The sequence below is a fragment of the Euprymna scolopes genome, chromosome 31, assembly GCF_053919585.1.
Source record: "Euprymna scolopes isolate OS-2025 chromosome 31, ASM5391958v1, whole genome shotgun sequence".
Lineage (NCBI taxonomy): Eukaryota > Metazoa > Mollusca > Cephalopoda > Sepiida > Sepiolidae > Euprymna > Euprymna scolopes.
Genome location: NC_136512.1, coordinates 59143745 through 59169474, shown reverse-complemented (window position 1 = coordinate 59169474; position 25730 = coordinate 59143745).

The following is a 25730-nucleotide window of genomic DNA, read 5'->3' as shown; positions in this document are numbered from 1 at the left end:
GAGTGTAAGATATATAAATAACTAACTGAATAACTAAAATATATATTTTTATTTTACAAAATTAACAACAAGCAGGCAAACTTATTTCATTTCATAAGTAAACTGTTTTGTAAACAGTTTCATTGAAGCTATGTGGGGCGCATGTATAATGGACTCTTTGAATTGGTATATAAATGTTACAGGTACATCTAAAATATGCGAGAATGAACAGATAAATACATACGTTCATATATATACATATATATATATGCATATATATATATGTATATATATATATATATACATATATATACATATACAGTGATGATCATATTTATTGGCACGGTAAAATAAAAGTTAAATTTTGTCTAATAAATTCTAAAAAAGGGATTAAATTAAAGAAAATAACAAAGTATATTATGTATTTTTAACTGGCCTTTCCGATGCAGCAATCGGATTTTAGAAAAAATAAATAACAAAGGAACAACAAACATAATTGCAAAAAACCCTTGTTCAAAATTATTGGCACGATTTATTTAATAATCAATTGTATAGCCTTTGACCTTGATTACCTTCCTCAGTCGCTTTTCATAGTTTACAACCAAGTTGTTGCACTCTTCAGTAGTAATTTTAGCCCACTTTTCCTGACAATAATCCTCCAATTGAATAAGATTCTTAGGCTTCCTTTGCATTACCCTCAATTTTAATGTTCTCCATGAATTTTCAATTGGATTAAGGTCTGGGCTTTGTGATGGACACTCCAAAACATTAATATGATTGTCCTCAAGCCATTTCTTAGTACGTTTAGCCGAATGCTTTGGGTCATTATCTTGCATGAACCACCAACGACGACCAAGTGAGAGCTTTTTAGCAGAGTCTTTCAGGTTTTCATCCAATATTTTAACATAATCTTCCTTTTTTATGCTACCTGTGACCTTAACAAGTCGCCCTGGTCCAGCGGCAACAAAGGATCCCCAAAACATCAAACTGCCTCCACCGTGCTTCACTGTGGGTATGGTGTTCTTAGGCAGGAAAGCTTCGCCAGATTTTCTGTAAATATAAGACACTTTATTATGGCCAAATAACTCTATTTTCGTTTCGTCAGTCCATAGAACACGTTTCCAGAATGCAACATCTTTATCAATATGACGTTTTGCAAAGGCTAACCTTGCTTTCAGGTGCATAGGCTTCAATAAGGGAGTCTTTCTCGGACGACATGCTTTTAAACCAGCTCTCTTCAAAACTCTACCAACTGTATGCCGAGATACATTCACTCCAGAGGTGCTCTGTTCATCAACAATCTCCCCAACAGAGATCCTTGGGTTTTGTTTTACTTGTCGAACAATTTTCCGTTCATCTCTTGGGGAAAGAATCCCTTTTCTCCCTGTACCCTCTAAACTCATAACGTGGCCTTGCGATTTGAACTTGTTTATTATGGCTCTACCAGTGGATTTGGGAAGGTTTAGCTTCTTTGAAATCTTATCATAGCCCTCCGCATTGGTATGGCATGCTACAACAAGCTTCCTGACGTCTTCGCTGTGTTCCTTAGTTTTAACCATGGCGATTGAAAATTATAATTTAGTCACTTATAATAGTTTAAATAAATCGCTATCTAAACATTATCTGAAAAAAAATATTCACTGAATTAGCGTTAAACAAGCATAATATGGCTATAAAAAAGTTCAGAAAGCACGTAAACCGGAAATTGATTGATATTATACTGATACTAAAAGAAAAACAAAGCCGTGCCAATAATTTTGAACAAGGGTTTTTTGCAATTATGTTTGTTGTTCCTTTGTTATTTATTTTTTCTAAAATCCGATTGCTGCATTGGAAAGGCCAGTTAAAAATACATAATATACTTTGTTATTTTCTTTAATTTAATCCCTTTTTTAGAATTTATTAGACAAAATTTAACTTTTATTTTACCGTGCCAATAAATATGATCATCACTGTATATATTTAGCTATATTTTTCTTTTAATTAGAGTTAAACATAAGCTTTACTGCAAACACTCTATCGACGTAACAAGTAAGAGACCCTAAAAACCAGTACCGGTTCTTTGTATAAAAATTGAAACAAAATGTAATATGTGTGTATTTTAGTCAATCAGAAATATACATGACTGTCGTTGTAATGAAAATTATTTACTCACTGTAGTTCTTATTCAATAATAATAAGCGATATACATGTATATGAAGCGAGTAATAAAATGCTGAAAACAAAGTCGTGCCCCATAAGTTACGTTGTATAAGCAGATATGGCGACTATAAGATAAGTTCCTCTACATTTATACAATACATTTGTAACCTAAATTAACAAAGAACTAGTGTACCACCAAGCAAAAGCTTTTAATCTCTTTAACAAACAGTATGGATTTAGGCAATGTCATTCCTCTGGAGACATTTTAACAAAAATACGGGTGAATCAAAGGGGCTTGACAAAGTTTGGCAGGAAGGGATCCTAATAAAACTAAATAATACGGTATAACTGGAAGTAAACCTAATATTATTACATAGTGCTTAGACAATAGAATCATCCAGGTTTTCATTGATGTGCGTATATTCAAGCAGCCTAACATCAGTGCAAGAGTGCCTCAGTGGTCGATGCTTGAACCAATATTATTCCTGATATTCATGAACTATCTCCCGAATAATAGTGTATCCGACATTAGTATATGTTTGCTGATGCTACAACATTCTATATCGTGCACAGCTGGCGGAAGAACGGGTGTACATAAATCTAAGACAACGGCAGATCGTCAGCAAATGACCTACACTCATGGAAAGGGATCGAAAATAGATGGTAGCATTTGGTTCTACTAAGACTAATCTGCCATCTTTTAATAATTACAAGATGCTTCTCCAACCACCAGATTCCATGACGAATAACACATCTCCCAAAAATGTTTCCTGCACGCTCCTCGGCCTAAACTTCACGGGCACCATAAACTGAAAAAAATGTGTTTAGTTATGCGAAGGCTACTTAAAGTAGATGGTTTCCCTCTATCGAGCTAGAAGACTTCTTATACTTGAAAGTATCTACAGGGCCACAATTCGCCTATGCATGGAGTATTGTTGCCACATCTGGGCTAGTGCACGTACCAGTAGCCTCTACCTCTTGGATAGAGTTCAAAAAAGAGTTTTTAATCTAATAAGTCCGACTTTGTAAACTAAACTCCAGTCCCTGCTCCATCACCGCAGTGTTGCAATCTGTGCCTGTTTTACATATATGTGTTATGTGCTCTGATAAATTTGTTAAACACGTGCGCCCTCGACGTACATATCCCTGACAAACCCGCTTAGAAACAAAATCTCACCTGCCGACTCTCGAAATGTCAGATAGTTTTCTACTCTAATAGTTTCTTCCCTGTAAACAGCTAACCTTTTGTAATTACCTTCCTGCTACCTGGTTCTGTGATTGTACCGATATGTAGAAGTTTAAAGTAACGTTTATCAACTTCTTGTTAATTATTTCTCGGCATAGTCACACATAGTTGCCCTTGCGTCCAAGTTCGTCCAAGATATGTCTTGCTAATGGTGAACATGAGTATAAGATAAAGAATCAATTATGGACAAATATACCAAAAATAAATATGAGCCCACCACCTTCTGAGCAAGAACTGAAGACAATTAGTATCTTATGTATTCATTGTAAAAAGAATTAGCTTTTACTTAGCCTTATTTAAAAAAAACAGAGATCTTTTCGCTTGCAAACTTACAAAATAACACGAACCTTGATCATCGAAACAATAATTTTAGATGAAATTGAAACGAACTTAGGTGGTGTAATCTGAAATACAATAAAAAGTGTATGTTTTCTTTCAATCTACAAGCTATAATAAAAATACGAGTTAATAACTAAAAACCAGTCGCTAAATTTTTCCTTACGTGGATGGTCCTCCTACGTGCATCACACGTCCAGTTGTAAAATAATAGACATATTCAATGGGTCTGTGTTTTGTTTGAAAATATACAGAAGAATAGTTAAATCACATAATTAACTCTTCTGTAGTTTCTTACATAAAAACGGGCGAGTAAATGATAACATTAAAATGATAGGGAACATATTCTATATAAGCTATTTTTCTCAAGAAAAAATGTCAACCAAGTAAAAAAAATCTTTCCATATTTCTAACTTTTATTCTCTTATTAAGTAAACCTAGTTTAACTGCTCACTTATCGTTACGCAAGTTGCTTGTTCAGATCGAATATGTCTTATGTTTTAGTTTTTTAAACATCGATCCTGTTGCCTTTATTTCGGGTATAATATCGACGGAATTAATTTATACATTTTTACCTACGTCATGGGATCATAATTATTTACAAAGAATCCAATCGGAGAGCACTTTGATATCGTAGCATCAGACTACATTTGTACCGTTTAAAATATGAATTAATCTTGTATGAATTTATTAAAAAAAAAACAAAAAAAAACAAATAACACCTTTATATTAACGAATAAAACTATTGAACAAGAGCAATCGGATATATCCCGCCCAGTAGGGTCAATATGCGGCGTCAGAAAAAAATGTAAAAAACGTTTGTATCAGCTGAAGCATATTAATTTTAAAAGATACACATTCGTGTATATTGTTTATATACAATTTTTACTGGTGGCTGGCGTTCTAAACGTATTCTATATCGTATTTCACTTATATATATATATATATATATATATAAATACACACATACATATATATATATATATATATATATATATATATATATATATATATATATATATATATATATATATATACATATATATATATACCAACGTGTATCTAAGTACATAACTTTTTAATTATCTCTGGTCAACCATTATTTTATATGAGTAATGTATTTTCGTTTTATGTAACATAAAGGTAAATAAAACTTATTTAAATTAATGGCTCAATCTAAAGTTTAGGAGAGTATATCACATATTCGTATCGTAAAGGTAGATATACATCAGACAGTTAAATTTCCCCAGCGATCAAATTTATTGCCGCGATCGCAGAGATCGTCGCGTATGCCTTCCATCAATAAATTGGATAAGTAGGAGAATATTAATAATAAAGTTCAGAAAATTCAATTTCAAAATGACAGGCATTCTCTGGCTATAATTTGATAAGGTATCACCAAACTTTTTCAACACAAACATAGCACACACATAAGAACATACATAGACGCATAAAAATTTCCCGGGGGGGGCACATTAATACACATTGAACACACATACGTGCCATACACACATGACCGTATAAAAAAGTAATATGAAAAAGTTATTGTTGCCGAAAGCATATGTGAAGATTCTGCTTATTTCTAGCACCCAATTCATCCAATAAATCACCTTAGATTCAATCTATTGTAAATCACTCTAGGGCATTTATATTATAAAAACAGATTTTATATCATACATACACAGTATTTCTTTTTGTCAACCATATAAACTCTAATAAACATAGTTCACTTCCAAAAAATACGGTTTGTGGAAAACCTTACAACGTGACTGCATCACATTACACTATTAAATTACCGTTTTATATCCAATATATGCAAATATTTGACAGAGCATCATGTAATAAACAACATACTGCCCATTAAAATAACCATTTTTATACATCTCATACAAATATCTATCCTGCAATTAATAATCAATAGAATTATAATTATTTAACTTCGAGACAATTCAGAACCCATTTGTAAACAATCGAATTATATTCTAACAATAATTTATTCAGAGAAAATCAGTCATTGAAAATTACAAATAATTACTTGTCTTATAATATACATACAGACGTTCATTTAAAATAGATTATAACCCAGTGTAATCTAAATCATAGTATATTATCTTCCTTCACATTTGATAGGCATGATTTTAAGAATAAAGAAATCAAATCTTAATATGTAAATAATGACAACATATCTTAACATAAGAATCGATGTATCAGCAACACTTATAAAAGAAGATCATATATACAACAAAGCATTCTTAATAAAACGACTATATGTATGTATACATATATATATATATATATGCTCACATATATATGTATATATATATATATATATACGTATACACACACACATATATATATGTGTGTATGTATGTATATGCATTCGTATATCTTATTCGAGATATCGATTTATTTGGAACCAGGAAACATAGTTTCGCCAGGAGACATTCATCATTTATACGCAAATGAAACGTTTAGAGATTAAACATTTCTATGATTACCCTTTTTTTAAGTTACAAAGTATTGTTTTTTTAACATTTTTAACCTAGCACATTAAATACCCATTTAATTATATCTGTCCGGAGAAGCTGGAAATAAGTCTATATTCTATTTTCCATATTGCATATATCTCTAACTGACATCATGTCTATCGACATATGTCTTTAGTATTCCGCTCTCTTCATAAAACGAGTATCTAGAACTAGACATACTTATTTAATCATAAATTTATTATTTACATCGAAAGTAACTCAATAAAAATACGCAGACTTCTCAGTGAATAACATTTCAAACTTTTTAGACTCCGGGGATTGTCGATTTATTGCATTGTTCTTTTCCGGTAGGAAATTTACATTTGTCATTTCATGCAAAAGTAAAAGTAGTTCGAACTATTCAAATAATAAGCATTTTTCTGAACGATTTCTGACGAGTGTATATCATCTGCATTGTCTGGCTTGATTATGATGCTATCCAAATCCATAACTGGTGATGAAACAGAAAAGCTGGGTACACATAATAAACCTTGGATGACTCGTCCACAGAAAGTGAAAGTATGTTTTCTTGATTGAATCAAGGTTTGTGTTCAAAATTTTCCAAATTCATTTGATTAGAAATATACATTAAAGAAGGCTTGAGAAAAAAATCGAAACAACCGTTTTATAATTGGTACGACCAGGACGAGTAAAATCGTTCAATGTACCTTTCACAGACACCTACACACACGCACAAACATACGTACGCATATATATATATATATATATATATATATATATATATATATATATATACATATATATATGTATATATATATATATATATATATATATATATATATATATATATATATATATATATATATATATATATATATATATATATATATATACATACTTGCATGGGTGCCCGGCGTTGCCCGGATGTTTGGAAGTGTGTGCTGAGCAAAAAAAAGTGGTAGTAGGAAGGCAGGTAAACATGCATAAATAGATTTATATATTGGTAGCTCAAATTTTCGACCCAGATCTATTAAATAGCTTGCTCCATCTCTGAATACCCTTTTTGGAAAATTTCAAATGTTTAGACTAGAAATTGTCTGAGTAATTTGGTAGAGACCGCAGACGTAGTTTTTTTTTTAATTTGACCCCTTTTATGACCCATTACCATGTATTGTGTTGGAGTCAAATCAAGTTATTAAGTTAGGTCCATGTTAAAGGAACATATATCTAACATTTCAATTGTTTATACCCAAAATTGTCGGAGGAGTTGAGTAGAGTTCTCAAATGTCAAATAGTTTAACATTGCCCCCTTTAACAGCCAAATTTCTTGCCGGAAACGGATTACAAATATTTTCTACAAATCTCTATACCCTGTATATCAAATTTCGAGTCTGTAGAGTCAAAATTGTTAGAGTTATTGCGTAGGGAAATGTACACAGACAGATAGAAACACACACACCAAGGCAGACAGACACTTTCACTTAATATATATATATATATATATATATATATATATATGTCTGTGTGTTGTGTGTTGTGTGTGTGTGTGTGTGTGTGTGTGTGTGTGTGTGTGTGTGGGTGTGTGTTCTTGCTTGTGTGTGTATCGATATTGAGTAAAACGATTCATAATTGTGAATTAAAATTCCCCACAACAAAATTCACGTGCATCCACCCTTTTGGTGATTAGCAAATAAAAAATAAAAAAAATAAAAAAAGATCGGTATACACAAACACTAAAATACAACAGAAACACCATATTTTACCAAAACAACGTGTATATATGTGTGTGTGTTTGTGTGCGTGTGTAGTGTAGATTCATGTTAAAATACGTACACATGGATAGATACTCAGACCAAAATTTGTTTGTTTGTTTTTTTGTCTATGAAAAACGTTCAGCCATAAACTGGAATAAATGAAATGATACTGACTTATTCGTCAAATGAAAAGTACTCGTTTACATTTCTATTAATACACAATTATTTGTTTAAATAACTGGCCTATTGTCAGCAATCATTTTATGTGACAGTCGTTTGTGTATTTTTATTATTGTTGTTTTCCATGAATGATGCTGTCCTCTCCTAAACCAAATATAGGAGTGTTTGCTAAGACAATGTTCTCGAGTCTTGTTTACTGATGCTGTGCATCTGCCTATTTGCCGTTACATTGAGTATTTGAAACCATATATCACTCTAATTTTATTGTTGGATTCCATGTGAAATCGCTCGCCCTGTAATATACACCGATTTCCGCAATAAGTATATGTCTATACTTTGATAATCCCCTATAAACGCATCTATACAGCCTAAGTTATTGGCAGACTAAACAAATTAAATCAAACTTATGTATTAATAATTATTAACTCTTTACGAATAATTATAAACTCTTTCACATAACACATTTTGATATCAGTAAATTTGTATGATTCTGACTTATTTCTTTTTTACACAGTGGTCACCACTTATCAAGGCCCGGGAGTCACTCAGGGATAAGGGTTATTGCAAGTACATTACGTTAGTCTGGAGATTTGATGAAGTGTTTACTGAAGCGTGCGGTTCATTAGGAATTTGTCAACGTTGGGAAGCAGGCAGACGGAACAGAGTTCCACAGGCGTGCAATTCTAAGAGAGAAGCTTTGTTCATGGAATCTGCAATAGATTCTATCAGTTTTAAATAAACACTCATTGAATCTATCAGTAAAAGAAGCACATTGATATATGTGTTTATGTGGGGAACAATTTAAAGGAAAAATCAATTTAAACATTTTTTAATAATATTAATGCTTAACGTTGTCTAAATTAAGTAATAAAATGTGTGTTTTCATTTGATGAAACCATTTTTGGTCTGTAGGTATTAATGTTTTTTAGGTATATTTAACAAAAAAATCTAGCATCTTTAAAAATTCAAGTTTTATCTGATTCCTCAAGAATATCCATGTAAATCTAATTGGTCCCCAATTTATCAACTTAGCACCAGCCACTCTTTCATGGCATCATTGTTGCATAACTGTGCCTGTTTTACAAATATTTTAATGGAATGAGTTCTGATGAACTCGTTTCACTTGTACTCCATTGACGTACATATCCCCGGCAAACCCGCTTAGCAATAAGATCTCACTCCTTTACTGTTGTTCTTCAATGGCAGAAAGATTGCTATTCTAATAGTTTATTCCCCTGAACAGCTAGATTTGGAATTTCTTTCCTGCTGCCTTCTTCCCTGCCTGTACTGTATGCAGAAGTTCACATGTAACATAAACAAATACTTTGTTAATCTTTCCTAGACATGGTCCCAAATAGTAGCTTCTTATGTCCAAGTGGCAATATGCATTGTAAGGGGTGAACATGAGTAATATATATATATATATATATATATATATATATATATATATATATATATATATATATATATATGCGTGTGTGTGTGTTTATTTGTTCTGCAATAGTATTGAGTTTTTTCAGTTTGTTACTAATTATTAATTTTACCAAATATATATATATATATATATATAGATATATATAGATATATATATATATATATTTATTTTTATATATAATCTGGCAGTTAGACCTACAATAACTGCTATCCAATATGTGTATACGTTAATAAGAAGACAATTTAATTTGAAATATTTTTAATTATTGTCCTCGTGTAGCACCTTGGACATGAATGCAGATGTTTATCGAGCTGTGTTGTCACGTGCCATGATTATTTTGACATATTAAAAACAAAAGTACTCAGAGTTTGTATGTCCGTTTCAAATATATTCACGCGCACAAACACGCGTACACACACACTCATATATATATATATATATGTATATATTTATATATATATATACATATATATACATATAGTTAAAATGATGTTTTATGCAGAATAGTAATACAACACTACTATCGCTGAAAACAAACTATTAACTGCAATACACACCCAGTGAAATGTATAGAACCTTATAAAACAACTGTAGAAATATATAAAAATTATATTGTATCTGGTACAATCTTTCGTCTATCTTTCAGTCATAAATTTTAACAGTCTTATCAGTGGATGACATGAAAATATGATCATCGATAAGGAACTTACATGGGAATATTAAGTGGAATCAAACGTCTTTTGCAATTGAGATTTGATGATCTGCGTCGATTCTTGAAATGAAATACAAACTATCGAGAATGTATGACTGTTCAGAAATTGCATTTTCATATTTATAGAAAAATGAAGTAAAATAAAATCATTCCATACATATATTCAGATATATCAATATCTCTATCTATCCATCTCTCCCTCTTTCTCTCTCTCTATATATATATGTCTTCCTATATATATATATATATATATATATATATATATATATATATATATACATATATATATATACATGCATACACACACACACACACATATATATATATATATATATATTTATAATAAGAATAAAGGAAATAGCGCTCCGATGAAGTTGAGAAATAAAAATGAACAAACCGAGTAATACGTTCATCAACGTTTCGTCTTTATTTAGAGGATTCCTTTGAAAATCCTGAAATAAAGACGAAAATGTGATGAACGCATGACTCGGTTTGTTCCTATATATATATATATATATATATATATATATATATATATATATATATATATATATAGTTAGAGAATAAGAAAAATTGTCTAAAGAGAAGTGTGTATTTTAGTGCATTAGGCTTGCCTTTTTTTCTGTTGTTCTCTGCCTTCGGGCTGGGATCGTTTTCCCCCTCCCCAGTTCGTCCCATCTAGAGAGCATCCTCACTAAGAGACCGGCCCGCAGGAGCTCAGGTTCCTTTACAAACCAAAGTGGAACGGGCAGTCTATCAACTAGACGGGGTTGGGAGGGCCCTACTAATTACTACTGGACTTTGTTCCTGTCCTCGACACAAATGAATTATTGTATTACCTTTATTGTTATCTTTTTGGTATTTACACGCTAATAAAAAATGTTTTAAAAATTGGGTGCTAAGTAGGACCTCCCCAAGTACGAAAGGGCGAACGCGGTATTATGGTGAAAGACGATTCTAGCTAAGAGAAACTTTTGTTTAGTTCTAGAGTGACAAAGATTACCAACGACCATCATTCCCCCCTTTTGAGTTGGCCTAGTGCTTAAGTTTTTGTTCATGTCCATTTTCCTGAATAAAATATTTAATATCTCAAAGTGCAGTATCTGTTCTGCAAATGTTGCACTTAAGATAATTTGTGCCAGTCAATGGAGTGGAAACGTTATATACTGGGATAATTGTTATTTTTGGTAACCAGAGTGCCCCCTTTTTGCATACGTTTAGGAGAGCTGATTTTTGTCCCACATTAAAAACGGTCTTGTGCCAAATTTGCTTTGGTGGGGAAGCAAATACATACAATTAATACAATAAAAGAAAATAAAAGAAAACAGTGTTTGTTGTAATGTAGATATATAATAAGCTCGATGGGCACATATATCCTAGAGCTATTTTCATATTAGGTAAGATGAATGATAATTTATGATTAAAACTAAATATTTAAATTCAGTCTTATAAGGACGAATAAACAAACTCAATAAATTGTGCGATCGTTTCCGAAACGATGTTTTTATTGTGATAGACAATGAGTCTTGGACAATAATTTTATATAGTTTTTTTTGTTTAAATAAAGTCTCCTCATCGGCAAAAAAATTGGGTGGTTTAATTAAAATAAAATAAAATAAAATCTGGTTGAAAGATAAGGTTAAGAGAGTGTAATATGAAATATTTTTAACAAAAATATAAATACCTTTTAATGGTTCGCATTCTCCATTTACCATGCCACTGAAGGCATTGACGATGATAGGTACGGCTTCATGAAAGCGAACCATTAAAAGGTATTTATATATGTTTTTACATATTTAAAAATTTACACTCTCTAAACCTTACCTTTCAACCAGATTTTATTTTTTATTACTTTTATTTTCCTTTTATCTTACTCTGTTTATCAACATAAAAAGTAAATATGTTCTTTTATGTTTTAGATATTTTCCAGATCCATCTGCCTTACTTAAAAATTGCTAGGTTTATTTTTGGTGTCTTTAGAAAAAAAAACTCACTCAATATTTCCGCTGATAAGGAGTACGCGTTTCCAAAAACTATATGATAAAAGTATTGTCCACGACTCATTGTCTATCACAATAAAACATCGTTTCCGAAACGATCGTACAAGATGAAGGGAAAATGAACCGGACGCGTAAAATGGCAGACCAATATATGCATATGGACCAAAACTCTAGCCAGTTAGAATCTATAAAATGTCATATGCGCTTAGTTTTCGATACATGATATGCGAAAACATCGATGAAGCCCGATAATATAAGACGTTTATGCGTTTCTATTGTCTTTCTTGTGAAAGTTGCAAGCAAAAATTACAACATAGCAAGCGCAATACAAGGGGTAGACTAATCCATTACCCTTCTTCTCATATTTCAACATTTCCTGAAACGTTTATGAAATTCGTTTGGTATATCTAGTGGTAAAAGTAACTATTTGCAATGAAGGTTTGATATACTATTATTAAGATTTTACGCATGCAAGCAATATGGTTTTGGTTTTCATGTATTACTGTGATCAGGTTTTTTTAATTCGGTGGGTTTAGATAAAAATATAACTTAGTGCTATGTTATCCAATAGGTGTTAAAGTATTTGAATTCATTCCTTAGCAATTCCACTTTTGGAATCTTGTAATAAAACCCTTAAAATCAAACAACATTCCACATAGCGTTTGCACTATTCATAGGCTCTAAGGTAGAAATGCAAAATGCTTTCTAACTGGTTTTCGTGTCTACCTTCCCATGTTTAAAAGATCCATAGAACATAGTATGCCTACTTAACCACGATGGATAATTAATTAAGCAGTAGATCATTTTTAAATGATAAGTAAGACTCCGTGTTATTGATATTAGTTAGATATTTGTTACCATATTAACTGTGATTTGCTTACAAAATTTCGGTCAATCTATGCAGTGATCGTCCCTACATTCGTCTCGTCGAACTCCGGAATCCGTACCTTAGTGTCAATTATAAAACGAATATAAGTAATATGTACGTGTATATATATATATATATATATATATATATATATATATATATATATATATATAAGTGGTGTCACCAAAAATTACTATGTTTTTATATATTTGTTTTATTATTTGACACTTGTATTTGTCTTATTATTGAAGTATTTTTAGAACATATTTTTCGATTTTTAACGTCACTTTCAGATATAGTGTAGAAAAATAATTTGAGGAAAAATACCCTTCCAAAAATGAAAGTGGAATGTGCCTTAAAATTTTATTTCTTCTAACTTGCTTTACCATTGGTTTTTCTCCGGTCAAGCTAGGGTCATTGAGTGGGAATTCCGTAAAGGTTGTTAACTTTTCATTTTTATCTATTTCTTTTATTCACTTTCCTTTACATTGTTTAAACTTTTGTGCACATGTGTATATTTTTCTGGGATTACTTTTTTCACAAATCGGGTTGTTTGTGCTCCCGTTCGGATAAGAGCGTGGGAGAGTAAGTGCGTATGTTTTTTCTTGTATTAACTGATGGAATATATGATTATATTTCGAAATATAAATAAGTTATGCTTAGTGTCTAGTTTGACAGGGGGCGACTGATAATTAAATTTGGATTTAAGACTATCATTTATTTTCTATTTTAATTTTCGTTTTCGTCTATTAAAATATACATTATACATTTCATTGAAAATAATTACAATTTAATAACTAATTATAACATTTTGGATAAAGTTAGTTTCTAATTGAGTTTTCCGGGCTGTTCTTATTTTATACTCCTATATATTATGTTGCCATCCATATCATGTAGAAATTAAAAGTATTAAGTAAATAATAATAATAATAATAATAATAATAATAATAATAATAATAATGATAATAATAATAATAATAATAATAATAATAATAATAATAATAATAATAATAATAATAAAGAGCGATATTCATCAATAAAAATAAATTATGGCGGAATTTAAAGTAAGAGGAAAATAAATAATTTCCTAGTGCTGTTGGACTAATAGTTATGCCTGGCTTCGTATGATGTGCGATATAGTGCAAACACTACTTTTTCTGGAGGTGTAGTCTAGGCCTTTTTTTATTTTGAGTGGTTATGTTGCATTTTTTAAATTTTATGCGCTTTTCTCTGTTAGTCACAAACTCAACATTGTTGTTCTATGCATTTTGTAACCCCTTTGTAGTGTATGGAATTAAGTTGGAATGAGGTTAGATTGGTTTATTGGTTTTTGAATAAAGGCTTGATTTTTTAGTATTTTAACATTTTTGTTATCTCTGTAAATAATTCTGGGTTGTTTTATTATGTGTAGAGAAGTGTGCTAAAATAATTTCTTCCTTCCGTGTTTGGTGTTTCTAAGTTGATCTGCTGGTATTTTCTCTGCCAGGTCGATACTTTTCAGTAGTAATGGTGTGTGGTATCATATTTTCTTCAAGGTTATTTCTCGTTCTTTTGTCGGGTTGTTCAGAGGTTTTAGTTCGTGATTATGGTGCAGAGTTGCGTGTCAGGGAGTAGGGTATGAATATCAGACTGTTTGGGGCCAATGGTTTTTAAAATGACGACATTGTTTGTACCTGTAGGTTTGTGGTAAATATATGTGGTTATGCTGTGTCTATTAATTTTTACTAATATACTATGAAAGGGTTATTCTATAGGGCCTTTGTCTATGGGAAATTTTATTTTGGGTTGCATATGTTGCACTATATTGTTGGAGGCTTTGATTTTCCTATGTGGTTTTCAAAAGCTAAAGCAATCATCAACGTATCTTTCTCAAGACTCTTTAAAAAGTGACTTTGCATGGTGACTGTATGTCTGTTCGTTTTTTTTTCATACAGAGTATCTTCTAGTTTAGTTTGTGTTATGGTAGCGTATGTCGGTGACATTTTTATATCTTATTGGTGTACTTAGTATGTTTTTATTAGATTTTCACCCCAAACAAGGCATATTGCAACTCTGTTGTAGGGGACTACTACCATGGACATGGGTATAAGGGGTACTGTGTAGGGAGTTGGACAGCAAGATGTCGGTTCACGTTGCACTTGAACTTCTGCATGTCAGTACAGTTATGAAAGCAGGGACCCGGCAGGGAATTCCAATGTTTAGCTGTCCTGGGGAAGAAACTACTGGAGTAGAAGGCTCTCTAACATCTAGGGATCTCTACTCTGAAGGGGTGTGATTTAGTTGTTTGTCGGGTTCGTGGGGGTATTTACGTCGAGGGGGCACAAATGCTTGTAGTTCGTCAGAGAATTTACCGTTAAAGTACCTGTAGAAAAGGCAGAGGAATGACACATTTCGTCAATGGGGCAGGGGCTGAAGTTTAGATGACAGTTCAGGACCTATCAGATTGGCGACTCTCTTTTGAACCTTGTCTAGAAGCGAGAGACTAGTGGTAGATGCACCAGCCGAAATATGACAACAATACTCAATATATGGGTGGATGGTAACCTTATAGATGTGTAGGATACTTTCGGGTGTTAGTATCTTTCTAGCATGATATAGAGAACCTATCTTGTTCGCAGCAGTCCTGGCGATACTCTTGATGTAATTGTTCCAACTCATGTTTCCTGAGAGTGTTAAGCCGAGGAGTTTAAAGGATTACTTTCAGATAAAGAGTCATTGGCCATTGCTATTGGTGGTAGAGAAGTTTTCTTATAATTATTGAAGGAACCGAGTTTTGTCTAGGCATCATTGACTGTGACCATCCAATTATGTCCCCATTCCAGTACAGATCGGAGATCACCCTCTAGTGCTTCTGCCATTTCTTTAGATAGGTGCTCATCTGTGTCATTGTCGTGTATGTTATAGAGTGTGGTGTCGTCAGCATACATACCCATCTCACAGGCAATTTTGTCAGGGAGGTCATTTATGAATATTAGGAATACAAGAGGTCCCAGGATAGACCCCTGAGGCACTCCCGCATTTATAACGTATTGTTTAGATGTACGACCATCGTGGACAACCTGGATTTTTCTCTTATCTAATAAGGATGTGGTGTATTCTTCCAGTGATACCATATGATCTAATTTTTCCGAGGAGACCTTCATGTCATACCCTGTCAAAAGCCTTGGATATATCAAGAGCTACCGCTCTACCCTCCCCCGTTTTGTACAGTGACTGGTATATACGTTCTGAGATTACAATTAGAAGTCTACTGTTGAACGTGTTTGTCTAAATTCATATTGTCGGTCAGTCAGAAGTTTAGCATCTGTAAGGTGATGGACTAAAGCTCAAATATTTTGGCGAAAATTGAGAGGATGATAATGGGGCGATAATTTACTGGGTCAGTTCTTTCGCTAGAATTCTTGAAAACTGGTACTATAGAAGCAGTTTTCCAGCACGCAGGAAAGCAAGATTCATTAAGGCATTTGTTATAAAGTTTGGAGAGAGCCGGGGCTACTTCGGCGGAGCACATTTTTAATAGCACAGCCGGGATGAGATCAGGTCCACATGCTTTAGCAGTGTCAAGATTTTTGTTATGATAGCATACACATAAGAAGGGGTGATTTTCAGATCGTATAGTGTGGTGTCTGTCCGCAAAGGAAAGACAGGGTTGGGGTGGTTGGCAGGGTCCACTGTGGAGTTGGAGGCAAACCGACTGGCAGGCATGTTAGACTTCTCACTTGCAGAGAAAACACTCATGATTGTTGGATAGTGGGGGGAGTGTTGCTTGCCCATTATTTACTACACTGTTTTAGATTTTCAAGAAGTCGCGGGTCCCTAATTTCTGTGTTCGATACGTTTTTTGGTGGTTTCAGTAAATTCTCTCTTAGCTGTCGCTATTTCTTTCTTACAGTTACTTCTGGCATCTATATACTTCTGCCTGTGTGAACTGGGCTTATGTCAGTTAAATCTGCGGTACGCATGCTGCCTTTACGCTATGGCGGCTGCACAAGAAGAAGTAAACCAATGGGGAGAGTGGGGCTTGCTATAAAATTTCCGTGTGGGAACATGTGCTACAATTGCTGTTTTGAACCATTCAGTGGTCTCATTTGCGCACTGTTCAGCAGGAAGTGAAAACATATTTTTCGATGGGGCGTCCCTGATGAGATCCCTGATGGCTTCCCACTCGGCCTTTTTATAATATCTCGTTGTTTTGAGCAGTTGCTCTTCAGTTTTGGCTCTAAAGTTTAGGGTTATTTCAACTATTACGACTGCATGATCGGCATTCCCAAGTGGGATGTGGACATTAGTTACACAGTCATCGGGAACCGTGGTCAGAAACAGATCTAGAAGTGATGCGTGTTGTTCTTGCTCGTCTGGGAAACGTGTTGGAAACGTAACCCTCTGTGATAGCGAATGAGATATAGAGAAGTTATATGTAGTCATACCAGCTGTGTATGTGTGAGTAGAAAATCCATCCAGTTGTTGTGGTGAACATTAAAGCAACCAAACACTTGCACTAGAGCGCTCGTGTCGAGGGAAAGTGATTTATCTATGCTGTCAGATACTTTGTTTATTAGGGTACAGTCCTAGGTCGAGAGAGAGAGAGAGAGAGAGAGAGAGAGCGGTAGAGAAAATAAAAGTAACTAATGCTATGTTGCATGTTAAGTCTAAATCACATAAATGCTTGATCGTCCGATTCTAGTTTAGTTTATCTAGTCAAGGGCAGGGTGTTACGAATATATACTCCAAGCTCGTGCATATGTCTGTCAGAGTCCTTATGGCAGAGTGGGAGATATCCAGGCATGTTAAAGTAGCTAGATGGGATAAAGGAGTGTAGGTTAGTCTCATTAGTGCTAAGATATCCGGGGTGGTTGTGAGGAGAAATGCTTTGATATTATTTAAATTAGTTCAAAGCCCATGGAAGTTCCTGAATGCAAGCCTCAAGGAAGAAGTCAGGTTGGTTTTGTTCGAGTTTGGGCCTGGTTTTAGCGTATTTATCTTTATTGTACTGCCATTTTTTGAAAGAGTTTCAGTTTAGGTTAGGGATGCTGAACAAGTCGTTATGCAGGATTCCAGACATGCAACACAAGCAGACCATTAGTTGCCCTGCCATCTACTAGGATTGTGGCATTGGGATAGCCCACCGGGGATGAGTGCAAGGTCCCTTTCCCTGCGCGCCATGGCACTACAAACAACCCGATATTATCCAACTGTTGATGGAGCAGCTGCTCTAAGCCCTACCAAACAATTAGGCCTCCTGTACTTCCAGTCGGGAACAGCAGCCAGGAACTGTCTATCCGGTATCCTCAATCCATCAGACGATGGTCAACCCAATCTACTTGTACTGGCATTATGCCATTCAAGCACTCCCATGTGCCCAGTTTAGGAGGTGTGATGTTTCGGGAGTGGGGAAAACGGCGTTTATTGCCCTAGTCAGGAAACAAGATCCACCACTGAAGGTTTGTCGACTCCCTGTGGTTCGACCTCTACGCCTAGCTAATAGTCAAAGAAGGAGTATGGAAGCCGGGCGATAGACAGTGTCTATCTACTGCTTAAGCCGTTTAGGTTTGCAGACCGGTAATTTGTCTGAGTCATTAGCTCTAGGAAGGTTGTCACTCAAGACTGGAGAGGCCTTCCTCCCCTTATGTTTAGCTTCAGAGTGTTCCTTCTCCTTAACGGATGACCTGGGAAGATCTACGGGTCCATCAGCACCGAGAGGGTTTCCCCGCGCTTGGGTCCTAATCCAGGTATTTCTGCGCTCCCCTGCGTTGGTGGTTAATGTTAACGGGTTAGTTTATAAGGGTTATATAAACTAAAAAATTATACTCCTCAAAATGATTACAGGGAATTGTTATTTCATTGTTTGTTACTGGAAGAGGGGCTGAGTAAGAGTTCATGCAGTGGAAGCAGCTATATTTGCAAACAGGTCTGTTGGAAGGAGTTAACCTGGTATGTTTTTTCCTTTAGGTTTAATTTGTTTTCCTTTTCTTATTTTCATGTTGGCTTAGGAATGGATAATGCGTTGCAGAATGGGCAGAATGGTATGGTATTACGAATTAACTAGAAGAAATTGTACAAGCTCATGATATTTTAGTTATCGAGAAGTTAAAGTTGTATATTCAATAGATACAATAACGTCATTTTTGATATGAAGTGCATTACAGAACCTGTATAATTGGGAGTAAATCATATGCTATATCGTATACAGTGTGTATAATACAATAAATAGATATATGGGCATATTTCCAGTAGATGCAAATATATTGAGATTGTAGGTATTAAGTAGGTTATCATTTCTAATAAAGATATCTTCAGCTTTCGTTTAAAAATCAGGATGTTTATTTTGCATTATAGTGTATCGGTTCAGTTTTTGTCTTTAACATTGTTAAGCTAAGGAAGGGTAAGCTATTGCTATGTAATATAGATAGTTGTATATCAAAGTACAGACTGTTGGTAGTGGGTATCCACCTGGATAAGAATAAGCTAATGCATACCTAAGGGGTAGTAATGTACAGATGTTTAGTGGTCATGACTTCCAATCGGTCAGCAAGCAAAGCTAAAGACCCTCATCTAAGTCTGGTGTATTGTATGAGTGTTAGTGGCAGCTTGGGGAGTAGAGCATATTGTTTGTTTTCAGGAGAGGAGTACACTTTCAGGATACAGTTGGGATTAATTATAAGAGTTTTGAGTTCCAAGTAACGTTTGGTTTGAGAAGAAAATATATTTTTTTTAACTTAACATGCAAATCAGACATAGGCAGCCGTCTTGGAGGTAAAGCACATATTGGATATACATAGCAAACCAGCAAGGGTGCTTGTACTGTAATGAGAAAAACACTATTAGTATATAGTGCGTCGGGATTAATAAAATGCAGTCAGTTTGGTCAAGCCCAAAGCATTGTGTATCTATTCAGTAATAGTCCTAGCGACGTAGCTAATGTCATTGTGTATTTTAGTTTCGAATGTAATTGAAAGTAAGACTAACTATATTAGATGGTTTGATTTGCTAGCAAGGGCGCAAGCATTTTTAATACAAGCAAGCTTATAGTAATAGTATATATTAAGTATATTACTTAAATAAAGTCCTAACTTCATGTACTGTTTGGATATAGTTATCATTGTTGAAAGATAATGAGTGGTTTAGAGGATTTTATCGATGCTGTTAATAACAAAGTGTTATGTTAATCAAGGTTGTAGTAATTTTAAACAAAGTACTCACCACTTATAAAAGTACGGAAACCACTAAATGAATCTACAGTAGTCAACAGAACAATATCGTAGTGATCGTTAGTAGTGGAAAGTTTGTAAAATGGATTTCTGAAGGGGGCGGCTCATCAATAACTTCTTTACGTTGAACTTGAAGAGGACCATATTGTAGACAGCTGAAAAAGTGTTCCACAGGCTTGCGGTTGTAATGAAGTGGATTTGCTCATGAAACCTAATGGTATGGTTTTGGCACAGATAAAGAGTGTGGTGATTAATGACACTGGTTTCAGCTAGACGAGTATTTTTGGCGAGGGGGCATATATTGGAGCTTAGATAAGCATTTGATATAAAAATAACGATAAAGAAGAGAAAGGCTTAAAACGTCTCTTCTGTGGAAAAGCGATTACAGGGAAGAGAAAAGGGCATAACCCACTAGGCTACAGTGTATATTTTGAACTCTTTAAAGCAAGATAATATGCGTGTAGCAGCTACTGCCCACATCTGCAAACTATGATCCATCATTTGACGTGACTGGCTCTTATACATGTAGAGAATTGCATTAGCAGTGAGATACTAGTGGAGCTTTAGAAAGAGCACACGCCTTTTCTAGCGACTTTGGCAACAGATTTGATGTTCGTGTTTTATGATCATGAGTAAAGGTTAGACCCAGAATCTTGTCAAAATATGGAGCCTCCCCAATACGAGAGCCATTCATTTCAACTGGCGTTAGACAGGGATCAGAGCGTTGATGATTTTTTACGGTCTTTGAAGTATTTCCATAAATATTAGTGTCGCCAGGATAAATGCACACGAATGATCTTAGGATTTGATTCGGGAGATTCTTGATGTTGATCAAGAAGTGTGTGGGTCGCAGAATGGACCCCTGAGGGACTCCGCCATCAATACTGTGGACATTTGATTTCTGCTCATCGACCACTAGTCTTATCAACCTATCAGAGAGAATATACTTACTACTTGAAAAGACAATTCTAACTATACCATAGATGGATTAGACCTTTATGCCATATTCTGTCAAAGACATTTCATATGCCCTTGAAAGGAAACTTTCGTCGGTTGATTTTACGATTTCTATGACATAACCTTTTCCACATCTACTGTAGATCTAGCAGAACAGAAACAATATATCATTTCAATAAGAGATTTATTTTTTTGACGTGGTTGACTACTTCGCTATTAAACAAAGACTCCAATAACAAACTCATGACGCACAGGACACGGTTTAGTCTGCACTGAAAGAGAGGGAGGGAGAGAGAGATTACCACATGAAGATCACATGAAGTCTTAAATACGGGGCATACTGATGAGGTTTTCATGGGAGTTGGGGAGCAATTCTCCTTAAAACAACGCTTTAACACCATTGTAGCATGGGAGCAAATATTCGTAAAAGCTTTTTAAGAACTATAATTATAATGCCGTCAGTGCCAATTACTTTACCGAATCCAATGTTTTTGTTTAGCTCAGCAATATTACACACATATATTTGTATGTCGGATTTGTATATGTTTATCGATCAAATATAAACCCGTTTCTTTCCTGAGGTTGTGAGGTAAATTGCTGTAAAGGGTGCTAACGTCGAATGCTAGAAAGTGGATATCACCACTTATAAAATTCTATATGTCGATTATGTATATCTTGAGTAGATTGTTCAAAGGTGATATAAGGTATGTCGCAATATTTTTTATATTAAATGTGGTAAATATCTATTTTCAGAAAAATTACAAAAATGTTTAAGAAAAATTTACGACGAGCCCGAAAATGGAGGACGTGGAGGGGGTGTCCTGACAAATTAATGAAAGTGAAGTAAGAAACTAGTTAGGTTTATTTAATAGCTAACCTACCTAGTTTCTACATTTACTTTACTTTCACCACAATACCGCAGTCATGCTATAAATCGCTCGGATAGGAGATTACATCGGCCGAAACGGTTTGTAAAAAACATCACCAAGATTAGAATAAAAGAAAAATTAATACAAAAATAACATATACTAGCTATTTCACATTTCATGGACTTTACTGCACATATTTGTACTAAAATTTTCGAACGAATAATTTTATTATCTAAAACAGCGAATATGCAATATACTTCATATTTTATCAAGTCGACAATTTTGTTAAAGTTCAACAGAAAGTGGCATCATATGATAATTTACATAAAAACCGTTAAAGCCATATAATATGAGTTATCAACTTCTACTGTTCAATGAACTATTAGTCTATGGCTATATCGATCGTGTATCAATCAAACTGTTCTACACATGACGCCGGATAAACTTATATTCATCGCTACCATTGTTTGACTTTGTCAGTAATTCATAAGTGACGAATTAACAATGAAAAATGATAATTCTAGGCAAAATATATCCTTAGAATATTCTAGATAATTTACAGTTTTATTCATACTTTAGGACGGACTTAATGTTCAATTTACACATTTGAAATCGTATGCTGAAAATTTTGGCGCTACATTAATCTAAGTAAATTATGGCATGAAGAAAAAACCTATAATTAAATGACAATTTTTATATAATGTATAAGGCTGTTTATTCAGACTGTAAACAGGAAAAGGGTTTGCATTTTTCATGTATCTCATTTTCTTAAAAGTATTTTTTCTTGGTGTTATGGTTCATCATTGGATAGGCAGTAAGGTATTTGGGGGATAATTTCAAATATTTCATAGAATCCAAAAGGCACTGATATGCTAAAATGGTGATACGTTCAAATATTTAAAATGCATTTATACATAAATGATCTAATTATATTATTCTTTTTTTATTTCTATAAAGAATGACTATTATGGGACAGACAGTAAGGTATTTGGGGGATAATTTTAAATTTTTCATAGAATCCAAAAGGCACTGATATGCTAAAATGGTGATACGTTCAAATATTTAAAATGCATTTATACATAAATGATCTAATTATATTATTCTTTTTTTTATTTCTATATAAAAATGACTGAATACAAACATAATATAATAGCCTTAGTGAAAACACTTTTTTATATTAATTGTTACAATTAAGATAAAAAAGCAACGATGTCGGTCGTATTTTTAGTTTCTTATGCGAACAAAAATCGTATTATATTATTTTTTAAAGACGTATTTAAATTATATCTATTTGGCTCAACAGAAGAAATATTTCATTTTGATCAAGTGTTTTTAGTTGCCCGCTAATCTATGATAGCAGAGAGACCTATTTTGGCCAGGTTTGAATGATAATCAAATAATATTTCACACTCCTATATTTTTATTGTCATCGAAATCCGTGAAATCGCACCGGAGGAAGCTTCACATTCCTCCGTGTATTTATCTTGTCCAAAATAGATGTTATTCTACATTGTACTCTAGAGCACCTACTGTTTTATTTATAAAATCATTTTATATAATTTTTTTTTCAAGTAACGAATAAAAAAACATTAAGAAATATACGTGTGGGGTTTAGACCAATAGACGACGTCATGTAAACAACAAAAAAGAAAAAAAACATATAGATTTTCAAATCTTGTAAAATACTTTGCAGGTAGTGAACAAAAAATTAAGAAATTTACGTGCGTAGTTTCAATCTATAGACCCCGTCATGCAAACAAAAAACAAAAAGCCGCCATAAATTTACTCACAGTAGAATATCCATGACCCGTTGTTTTATCATTGTTCCTAAGCGAAAACGTGGGAAAATGGCTAATCTGTTGATAAATAAATTAATATAACGGTATCGATTTTCGATTATCGATAATTGTCGGAGGTATTTTGAGACAAAATCCTACGGAAATCACTCCAGGACTTATGCACTAAAGTTCTGTAAATTTTAAATAAAATCTGTTTAGCCGTTTCAGAGTTTATAAGGAACGAACACTCCTACACACAGACAAAGTTAATCTATAAGGAGCGAACCCACACCCACATCCACACTTACAAACGTGCATTTATATATATATATATAGTAATTGATAAAATATATACGGCAATTAAGCTACACAGAATATTCCTTGTTTCATCCACGCTACGATTCATCAGGCTTATATATATATATATATATATATATATATATATATATATATATATATATATATATATATATATATATATATATATATATATATATATTAGGTTGTCCGGAAAATAATGGCATATTTTTGAGAAAAAGGATTTATTAATCAAATAGGTGACACTAGACATTTAAATTTGTCAAAGTATGATCCTTGAACAGCCATGCATTTTTGCCATCTATCAACTAGATCATTGATGCCTCGTTGATAAAAATTCTTTGGCTTAGATGCTAAGAAATCTTTGAAAAAAGATTCAACCTCTGCATTAGATCTGAAAGTTTTGTTGCTTAAAAAAGCGGTTAAATGCTTGAAAAAATGGTAGTCCGTGGGTGAAAGACCTGGACAATAAGGAGGATGTGGTAAAGTTTCGTATCCCAAGTCTGTGAGTTTCTGCAGTGTCATTCTCGCAACATGAGGCCGCGAATTATCGTGGAGCAGGATTGTACCACGCCTATTCACTAATGCAGGTCTCAATTTTTGTAAATGATGATGCATTTCTTCGAGTTGATTGCAGTAAACCTCTTCCGTGATTCTCTGATTAGCATCCAGAAAGCTGTAATGAATAACACCAATTGCACACCACCAAACAGTCAGCATAATCTTCTGTTGGTGAAACTTTGGCTTTGGAAAATGTTTGGGTGGTTCATCACGATCAGGCCATTGCCCTGATCGTTTCCGAGTATCATAAAGGGTCCACTTTTCGTCAAAGGTGACTATTCGGTCAAGAAATGGATCATTAATGTTTCGCAAAAAGAGCATCGAACACACTTCAAAGCGTCGAGCTTGTTGATTTTCATTGAGCTCATGTGGGACCCATTTTCGAGCTTTTTCACCTTGCCAATTTTCTTCAGATGGTCCGACACTGTTGAACTGCTGTCACCAAGTTCCCGAGACATTTCCCTGGCACTTTGCCGTGGGTTTTCCACAAAAAATGGCTCTCAAATTTTCATTGTCAAGATTAGATGGCCGTCCTCTACCTTCTTCATCTTCAAGGCTCTCATCACCACTACGAAATTTCTGAAACCACCTTCGTACTGTTCTATCACTTGTGATGCCTTCTCCCCATGCCCTATTGATATTTGCAGTTGTTTGAGAAGCATTGTTACCAAGCTTAAACTCATGCAGGAAAAGTAACCGTAAGTCTTCTTTTCTCATATTCCATAAAACGTTTTCTGAAAGGAAAAAGTAAGAAATTATTTAAGAGCACACATAAATCAATAATCATGTTGATGTTTACCTGAAATATAATAAAAAAATCCTATGATAAAATCCAATTTCAAAACAGACTTCCTGAAATGGCCATTATTTTCCGGACAACCTAATATATATATATATA